General features: G+C 47.0%; 1 non-coding gene across 1 annotated transcript; it reads right to left on the reverse strand.

The window, feature by feature from the left end:
• Window positions 1-9,345: 9,345 nt before the first annotated feature.
• LOC128776032 (U1 spliceosomal RNA) lies at window positions 9,346-9,507 on the reverse strand. Its single transcript, XR_008421006.1, has one exon. It is a non-coding gene; the product is annotated as a U1 spliceosomal RNA (small nuclear RNA).
• Window positions 9,508-9,708: the final 201 nt, after the last annotated feature.

A 9,708-nucleotide genomic window follows, 5' to 3' on the forward strand; every position in this document is an offset into this window, starting at 1 on the left:
CGAAAGTGGTTATAGGCAGTAGGCCCTCAAAGGTGGCACTCTTAGATTAGTTATGACTGTCGGATTTGAAGGGAATGAGGATAAATTGCCATTGGAAAATGGTAGACAAAGATTACTTACATTTGTGTTTCGGTTGAAACGAAAAGTCTCTTGGAGGACGTCGGCAGATCAAATGGCTGCCACTACAGACCATCATGTAAGAAATGAGGGCCTAGATGGTGGTGGCGATGCTAAAGAAGTAAAGGAGAAAAAAAGCGAAAAACCCAAAGACCCCAGAACTTTACACTTTCAGCTCCAGGCATGTATAGGAGAGCCCCAGAAGAATTTTGTCTCTTGTAACTGCAAGGCCGATGTACATGAAAATCAGAAGGAGATTCTGGGTTACAGAATTACAGCATGAGTTAAATTCATAGCCTTACCATGTCTCTTATGTGACAATTAGAACCTTGTTTGGGAGAGAATGGGACCCTGAAACGAGAAATGGGGACATTTGAGTGGATTTAGCTAAGTCCCAGTGTTCTGAATCCAGATTCCACTTAGTGTCTCTTACCAGCAGAAACAGCCTTTCTTCCCCTCACTAATATGGCTGGTCCTGTCTTACTTGGAGACCTTGGGTAGTTGCCTTGAAAGGGAATGCCAATACTCATGTCCAACCCACTACCCCATGTTGCCACCAGATCTGTAACTAGAGTTAGATTCCGATGTGCTTCTGGAAGGCAAACACAAAGTCTGATCGGAGGGAAGGCTTACAGAAGAATGGTAAGACTTGGTTAATTTGAATCAGCAGAAACCTGGGTTTTAAAGGTTTAAATTAGACCAGGAAGAAAAGAACAAAATTTTATTTCATTTGGGTTGAATTTATGGATATGGAAATTCTAGAGATTCTGGATTCAGTATATTGGCTTTAGCAGCTACGAGTGGCTCTTAGCTGGTTGGTTAGATGAAACCTGGACTGCACACGGTGTACATTCAAACTGAAACTCCTAGAACTCCTTAGCATAGCAGAAGATAAGTCCAAAAACATGAAGATAGAAATGTTGATGCAGATTTGTCATATGTGTGACTTAATCTAATTTTGCCCTCTAGAATTGCTCAGAGGAGGTTCCTTTCACCAAGGAATTGGAAAATATGTAGATAAGAGGAACACCTTATCTTGGAGAGTGCTGTGGTTTATATCCTCCATAGGCTGGGAATGAAGCTAAGAGATGCTGCCGTTGAAATGGAATCCCTGACGTCAGTAGGAATGATGGGGTCCCGGAGTGGAGGAGCCAAGGGGCAGTACCAAGGCAACAGAGCCGGAGTGATGAAATAGAACGTTCCAAGGTCCTATTTGGTTGGTATAACCCAAATCAAGACTCCAGATCTGGCAAAAAGAGACCTGTTTTGAGTCACCAAAATGGAAAGTTACGAACTCTCACTAAATTCTCGGGGACCAAGGTCCTTGAATAAAGGGGTGCGGAGTACCCTGGAGGTAGCACCCAACAATATAACCATCACTGTAATTGCAAATCTTTCAGTGTTCCCCAAGGGAATCTTAAGCCGCTTATCTATGTTCCTGTGCTTAGGGGAATGGAAATACCCGGGCCTTTAGGGAATACTTAGAAACTAGCCCTATGCTAACAGTAATCCCCAAAAAGGTCTGTGTTCCACTAGTTGGAATTGAGGTTTGTGGGGTATTAAGGGTTTGGAGGGGTGTCCTCCAAAATGTATGTGTTGGAACCCTAACCTCTCATACCTCAGAATGTGATCTTATTGGAAATAGGGCTGTTGCAGATATAATTGCATAAAATGAGGTCATGCCGGAGGAGGTAGGCCCCTAATCCGATATGATGCGTGTCGCGTGAAAAGGAAGAATTTGGACACGGAGACCCAAAAACAGAACGTCATGTGAAGATGAAGCCAGAGATCGGGATGATGCAGCAGAAGCAAAGGAACTGCAAAGATTGCCAGCAAACCACCAGAAACTAGGGGAGAGGCCTGGAAGAGATTCTCCCTCAGCCCTCAGAGGAGCCAAGCCTGCCCACACCTTGATCTCAGACTTCTAGCCCAATAAAATTGTGTTGTTTAAACCACCTAGTTTGTGGTACTTGTTATAGCATATCTAGCAAATGAATATATGGGGATCAAAGAATTTTTTATGTCTATTTTGAGAGAGAGAGAGAGAGAGAGGCAGAGAGAAAGAGAATCTCAAGCAGGCTCTGTGCTTGACAGCACAGAGCCGGACGTGGGGCTTGACCTCACAAACCATAAGACCATGACCTGGGTCAAAATCAAGACCCAGACACTTAACTGACTCAGCCACCCAGGCGCCCCGGGGATCAAGCCATTTAAAAGGAGTGTTGGCCTGGGTCTATCTCACATATTCGTCCTGTGGTTACTTCCCAGTTCGAGCGGTCACAGTTGTTCTAGACTACTTGGCAACTGGCAGAATCTTTCACAACGACCTGTACAGTTAAAGCTATTGTGGTGAGAAGAGTAAAAGAAAGCCCCTGGAACCGTCCCTCCCTACCAGAATAATTCAAGAGCAGTAGTGCGCCCGTGAGGGCATGACAGATACTGCTGCCGCGTCAAAGACTGAGAAATCCAGGAGTGCTGATTGATCTCTATCTCACCCCCATTTAAAATTATTTGTTTGCCCTGTACAGGACTTGCAGCTGTTATTTCAGATGTAATCTCTTCATGAAGCAAGTCAGCACCTGCCCCAGCACCTGCAGCCATGCGACTGTTGACCTGGAAGATGCTTTCTTCTCTTCTAGCCCTGGGAGCAGAAAACGTCAAAAGTAGAATACTTTTCACTAATCAGGGCCAACAGTACATCTTACTGTCCTACATCTGGGTCATATCACCTCACCAGCTCTGTTAAAATCCAATCTGTAGGCACTTAAGTCATCTCGTTTCCCAGAACACCTCTCTACATGGGATGAAATCATGTTTCTGGGCCGAATAGGAAGTAGCAGGTGTCTAAATGCCTCGGTAAAGCACATGTGTTCTAGAGGCTGGGAGATAATCCCCGTGGGGATTAAGGGCACTTCCTCCTCCATGAAGTTTTTAGGAAACCAGAGCAATAGTGTGGAGCATGGTAGGATGTCTACAGTGAAAGATAAGCTATTGCACTCACTGCACGCCTGCCACCACTCAGAAACCCTGAGAATTTGACCTCTTTTGATATGGGAGGTAATAGGCCACGTTTGGTTATGCTGCGCTGACCTGTTTGCCAAGTATCTCACACGGCTACCAACTCCAATGGGCCAAGAAAAAAAGAATGCTCCCCAGTTGGTATAGGCTGCAGTGTAAGCAGCGTGGGTTTTATGATTCAGCGGATCCAATGGTGGGCAAAGCCCCTTGGCAAGTGAGGATAGTGTATACATACACGCCAGCAAACTTCCATAAGAGAATCACAGTGCAGGGCCTAACGATGTTGGAGTCAAGTTGTGCGAATTTTGGCAAGGCCTATTCTTTTTAGAAGCTGGTATTGGCTTACTACTGAGCCCTGCTCCGTCGTCTGGGGAGATGAGCTGCACATTTCGTAGATCAGCTCCCTCCCATCACAGAGGACACGGGGATTTTCCTCAATGGAAAATCAAGATCTGGCTTGTTTCCATGAATGTCAAGCCTAAAATATTCACAAACTTGAAATAAAATTTAAATTATTACAAAACCAAAGACCTCCCCCCCTTCCCATTATACTAAAAAGTTTTTTTAAATGTTTGTTTATTTTTGAGAGAGAGAGACACACACACACACAGAATGTGAGCGGGAGAGGGTCAGAGAGAGAGGGAGACGCAGCATCCGAAGCAGGCTCCAGGCTCCGAGCTGTCAGCACAGTGCCTGATGCTGGGCTCGAACTCACGAACAGTGAGATCAGACCTGAGCCGAAGTCGGACACTTAACCGACTGAGTCACCCAGCTGCCCGCCCTCCCCGTTATTCTAAATTTGCTTGTACTCTCACAAGCATGGTGGTTAAGAGGATAGACTCCAGAGCCAGAATGGCTGGATGGGAATTTCTAACTCTACCTTTTAAGTAGCTTATGACTTTGGGCAAATGATTTAACCTCTCTGTCTCAGCTTCATCATTTGGGACTGTGAGGATTACATGAATACTGAGAATAGTGCCCAGACTGTAGTAAGTGCTTTATGTATTAGCTAATATTTTCATTTATCATCATCATCCATGAACTTACCGAATGCCTTACTCATTGTGTAGTATTCTGCACACCGCCTCTCATCAAGTGAGCTAAGTAAGCTAAGGCCAATGGGCCTGTTCGTGACATGCCATTTTGCTAGAGCTGGTGGGCAATCAAGCTATAATAATAATAAACTCCTGGAAAGTCTGAATTGGAAGCACCTTTGAAGATCAATGACCCAACCCCTTCACTTGTCAAATGAAGAAGGGAATTGAGACACGATAAGGACGATACACCGTCCATGAAGCCGAGTGCCCGCGGTTCCCTCAGCCTCCTCCCAAGGCCCGTGGACCTGAGCTGGTCTTGCCTCATGGAATCACTGCGATCTAGGTCATGTAAATCCGATGAAGCCAGCCCTGCCGACCTTCCTGCAGCTGATTGGACACAGGATTTGGGCCCAAGCCAAGTGCCGCTGTGAACAGCCTAGATGTGCTGGAGGCCAACTGCCTGTGTGAGACGAGACTGCCTGACATGGGAGACAGAAGCATTAGAAGCACACCCAGAGCTTGTCACCACATCATCGTTCCTGTTCCCCAGGGACCTGCGTGGGCTGCCGGGATGGCTTCCCTGCCCACCGTACTTCCTCACTGCCCTTTCCACTGCCCCCACTCCTGTCAGTCATCCGAGCACGGATGTGCTCTTCCTCGCACACCTGAAGAGGCTCGTGAGCATACCCAAACATGGCCACTGGTTTTCTGGGGGGGTCACAGCCAGATTAAAAAAAAAAAAAAAAAGCAGGGGGTTGCCTGAGTGGTCAGTTGGTTGAGCGTCTGACTTCTGCTCAGGTCACGATCTCGCGGTTTGTGAGTTCAAGCCCCGCATCGGGCTCGCTGCTGTCAGCGTGGCGCCTGCTTGGGATTCGGTCTCTCTCCCTCTCACTGCCCCTCCCTACTTGTGTTCTCTTTTTCAAAAATAAACAAAAAAACATACGGAGGAGGAAGAAGCAAGCCACAGACCCAGATCTGGAATTCCAGACCTCACACTCTTTCCACTCTGACATGGCCGTGTCACATGCGGTATGAGAGAGAAAGGGCTTCATGGGTGCAGGGACCAGAGGAGGCTGCCGGCACTGTGCAGTTGAACTCTGAGGCTTGCGGTGTTACCAGAGGGATCCAGCAAGGGCAGGACCACTGTCCCACCTCTTAGCCTGTGCTGGAGATGCTGCTTAACTTTACTTCTGTGCATCTGCCTTTGTGAGTGGCTTGGGGTATAGTTCTAGATGCAGATGCTGCTTTGGCGTTCCTCGGGCACCTGCCTTGGAGGAAATTCATCCGTCACTCGCTAGATGTGGACAAGGGCTCTGCTCGGACTCTGTGCCTGGGCAGACACAGACAGACACGGGCCGTGGAGCTGGGAAATCACCAATGACAAAATGGCATTTGAAACCACAGATGTGAATGACGGGAGAGTTGGCTTTCTCTTTTCGTAAACCTTTCACCGACACGTGCAGAGAAAGGAGCAACCAGAAAAGGGGCGAGGGGAACCCAGGAACGAGCAAGACAGCGGAAGCCAAGCGGGGTCCGAAATTCCCAAGAATTTCGGGAAGGAAAGCACGGTTAGCGGACATGTGAGGTCAAGCTGGCCGAGAAGTGAGTTCGTCACATGGGAAGCGATTGCTGACTTGAGAGAGAGCCATCTCGGAAGACAGCAGCAGTAGAAAATGGAGTTCATTTAGTTGAGGTGTGAGTGGATGGTGAGGAGGTGGAGACGGTAGACGGATCTCTCCTAAGAAAGGGAGATTTTTTTTTTTTTTTTTTTTTTTTTTTTGTAGTAGGAGAGACTCATGCACGTCTGGACCCTCGGGAGAAAATATGGAGAGAGACGAAGCGATTTAACGGTGCTCTAGAAGCCAGAGGGACGAAATCAAGGGCAGGCAGAAGGGTTGGCTGCGGACACAAGAAGGGGCCCTCCCCTCGCAGCTTGGAGGGACATGAAGACAGCCGCGAGATTTAGTGTCCTTCCCAAAGGGGCTAATCTTTGCTAGGAGAAGGCGTACGATGCCTCCAACAGAACAGATGGTTGATAAATACCAATCCTTCCTCCTCTCCCCGGCTGGGTGGTTCCAGTCCTCTGAAGTCACACACGACGTCACTCAGGGTGTTATGCTACAAGGCTAAGGAACACAGCTAGAGCTGGAGAAATTCAAGGCAATCCCAAACTTTTCTGGAATTTCGGAGAACTAGAGGCTGCTTTCTCCTGAGGTTCCTAAGCTGGAAGGACAGAAGTGAGTGTGGATCTTCCACTATGTGGACAGACTTCCTGACACTGAAGCCACACAGCAGAAGGCAGAGCTGAGAAACGGAGGGCAAGAGACAGGGACACCATTTGAAGCCACCAGACGACATCATTTTAGGGCCGGGATCTAACCATGCCTGAAGTCCCTGAAATTTCCCATGTCGTAATCCAACAAATTCTTTCTCCCTATCCAAAGCCCGCTTCTGTTAAGATTCTGTCACCTGTAACTGAAGAGTTTCTGACTAATACAGGAAGTGGGGTGTTACTGGTCGTGATTCCTAACACACGGCATTGGCAGAGGGGAGGTAGGGTACAGAGAGCGAGGATCTCCCCATCCCTGGCTGGGAGGTCGGCACTCCCTGCCATGCAGGTGCACAGCCAGGGTCTCTTGGAGCTCAGACCATATACCTAACACAGGTAGGAGCTCGGGGACTTGGTAGAAATCTGTCAGAAGGTTGTCTGTTTTGGCTGTTTTCCCAAGCCTTTAGTTCGGAGTCAAAGACACAAATTTTGCAGACAGAATAATGAATAATAAAAACTAATGTTTCTTTTTTTAAAAAATGTTAAGTTTATTTACTTTGAGAGAGAGAGAGCATGTGCAGGTGGGGAAGGGGCAGAGGGGCGGGGGAGAGAGAGAGAGAGAGAGAGAGAGAGAGAGAATCCCAAGCAGGTTCCACATCACCAGTGCAGAGCCCAATGTGGGGCTCGAACTCACAAACCACGAGACTATGACCTGAACCGACGTTGGACGCTCAACTGACTGAGCCACCCGGGAGCCCCAAAAAGCTAATATTTCTGAAGCACTCATCCTGTGCTGGGCTCTAAGAGCTTTACCCATATTGATCCACTGACCCTTCACAATAACACAAAGAAGTAGGTACTGTTGTTATTCCCGATTTTACATTTGAAGAATCGAGACACAGCACCATTCACCCAACATCACAAAGCTAGACAGGGAGCTGCAACGATCGCTTGAGGCCGGGCAGCCTGGCCCCTGACCTTGTGTGCCTACAGCTTTGCCAAGAGAGACTTCCTGGAGCCAGCAGTCCGAGCTGACACAGTCTGAAGGTCACGTGCTTTGCAGGATTGAAAAAGCTCATCTCTTCATGTCAAAGTTAAAGTGAGCGGAAACAGGGGCGCCTGGGTGGCTCTGTCAGTTAAGCGGCCGCCTTCAGGTCAGGTCATGAATTTGAGCCCCGCATCAGGCTCTGTGCTGACAGCTCAGAGCCTGGAGCCTGCTTCGAATTCTGTGTCTCCCTCTCTCTTTGCCCCTCCCCTGTTCACGTTCTGTCTCTCTCTCTCAAAAATAAACTTTGAAAAAAAAAAGTTTTTTGAGTGGAAACAAAGGCAGGAAGGCAGGAAACGCAGCCCCACCCAAACCCTTCCTGCCTGTCCCCACTAACAGGAGACTTAGCCTACGCAAAGAGCTTTCCACTGGGATAGAGCCTAGTGGTCAGAGTTGCTCCAAAGCAGTGAGGATGGAAACCCTAGGCTGAGCACTGGGAGGTCCCACAGCTGAGAGACATCCCCCCCCCCCCCCCCCCACCGGTCTAGATTCAGAGACCATAATTCACAATTCTTCTGACTTGGTTATTAACCCCTAGGGTTATCCAAATATGAATAGTCAGAAACCTGCATCTTATAAGGGAGTGGTTTTGCAAAAAACAAACCAAAACAAAACAAATCCTGGCACAAGAAAGCTTGCAACTGATCAACCCCTAGGGCATTGTTTCAGTTCCAAACAATACAAACAGGACATCTTCACAATCCTTCTAAGATGTGGCCTGAAAGTTACAACAAATAGGGGAGACCAGCCAACACGGCAGAGCAGACAGACCAGCTTCACCCTGCCCAACAGCAGGGCATCCTTGCTGTTCTCCACCTCCAGGATGCAATACACATTCCAGACACCCCGCAGACCATTGGGTGCTGTTTTGTCTCCTCTCCTTTTCCAAATAGGGGTGTTTATAATTATCTTGTGTTCCCTCCGCCTGTGCACCAAGGTATTATGTATGGGGCTGATTAACTTCAGTGTTTATCTGTAGTGGCGTTTCCTAAACTTTTTGCTCTCAAGATCCCTTCACACTCTGAAAAACTGAAGGCCTGAAAGGGTTTTTGTTCCTATGGGTCACAGGATCGATATTTGCCATATTCGAAGTCAAATTAAGAGTTTAAAAAATAAGCGCGCCTGAGGGACTCAGTCTGTTGAGTCTGACTTTGGCTCAGGTCATGATCTCATGGTTTGTGAGTTCGAGCTGTTAGCACAGAGCTCTCTTCGGATGTTCTGTCCCCCCACCCCCTCTCTGCCCCTCTCCTGCTCGTGCGTGCATGCTCTCTCTCTCAAAAATAAACATTACAAAAAGTTTAAAAACATATTTTTAAGTAAAAATGATGAACCCACTAAAGTTAACACAACACCCTTTTCAATGAAAAGTAATGACTTTTTCCAAATCAAAAAAATTAGTGGGAAGAATGACATTGTTTGACAGTTTTGCATATCTCTTTAAATGTCTGGCTTAATAAAAGGCGGCTAGATCCCTATAACTGCTTCTTTGCTCCTTTACTCAATCTGTTGAGATTTGTTTTAGTTGCAGTATCTGAACAAAATTCAGCCTCACACAGATATAAAAATGGAAAAAGGAGGGTTATTTTATTTCTTTATTTAAAATGTTTATGTATTTATTTTTTTGAGAGACAGAGCAGGAGTGGAGGAGGGGCAGAGAGAGAAGGAAACACAGAATCCGAACCAGGCTCCAGGCTCTGAGCTGTCAGCACAGAGCCCGACGCAGGCTCGAGCTCATAAACTGGGAGATCACGACCTGAGCCCAAGTCCGATGCTTAAACAACTGACCCACCAGGTACCCCAAGGAGGATTATTTTAAAAGCTTTTTCAGATAACTGTGATATTCCTCTTTTCCTTTTTTTAAGAGAAGAAAGTGAACGCAGTCCCCCACTGCCTTAAATTACACAACCGAGTCTCCCGCATTTGGGGAAATTGAAGAGATCGGCACCCCGAGAAGTGCAATGGATGGGCCTTGCCCAGAAAAGCACCTTTATGATCACGGTTTTCCCTCGCCTGGTAAGTATGTGGATATTCTTCTTTGATACTATACCAAAACTTAACAAATGAAGACTTGCAAAATTTAGTTTCAGTGTGGAATCTGAAACCAATTTTTCATTAAGTTAAAATACATTGGTCTATTATGCACTTTGAATGCATCTTTTATCCGTGACTGATTTTGTAACACTTGGAAAATAGGGTTCACTGAGCTATGGAGATCTACTAAA

The sequence above is a fragment of the Panthera pardus genome, unplaced genomic scaffold, assembly GCF_024362965.1.
Source record: "Panthera pardus isolate Hobbes unplaced genomic scaffold, ASM2436296v1 HiC_scaffold_11, whole genome shotgun sequence".
NCBI classification, from domain to species: Eukaryota; Metazoa; Chordata; class Mammalia; order Carnivora; family Felidae; genus Panthera; species Panthera pardus.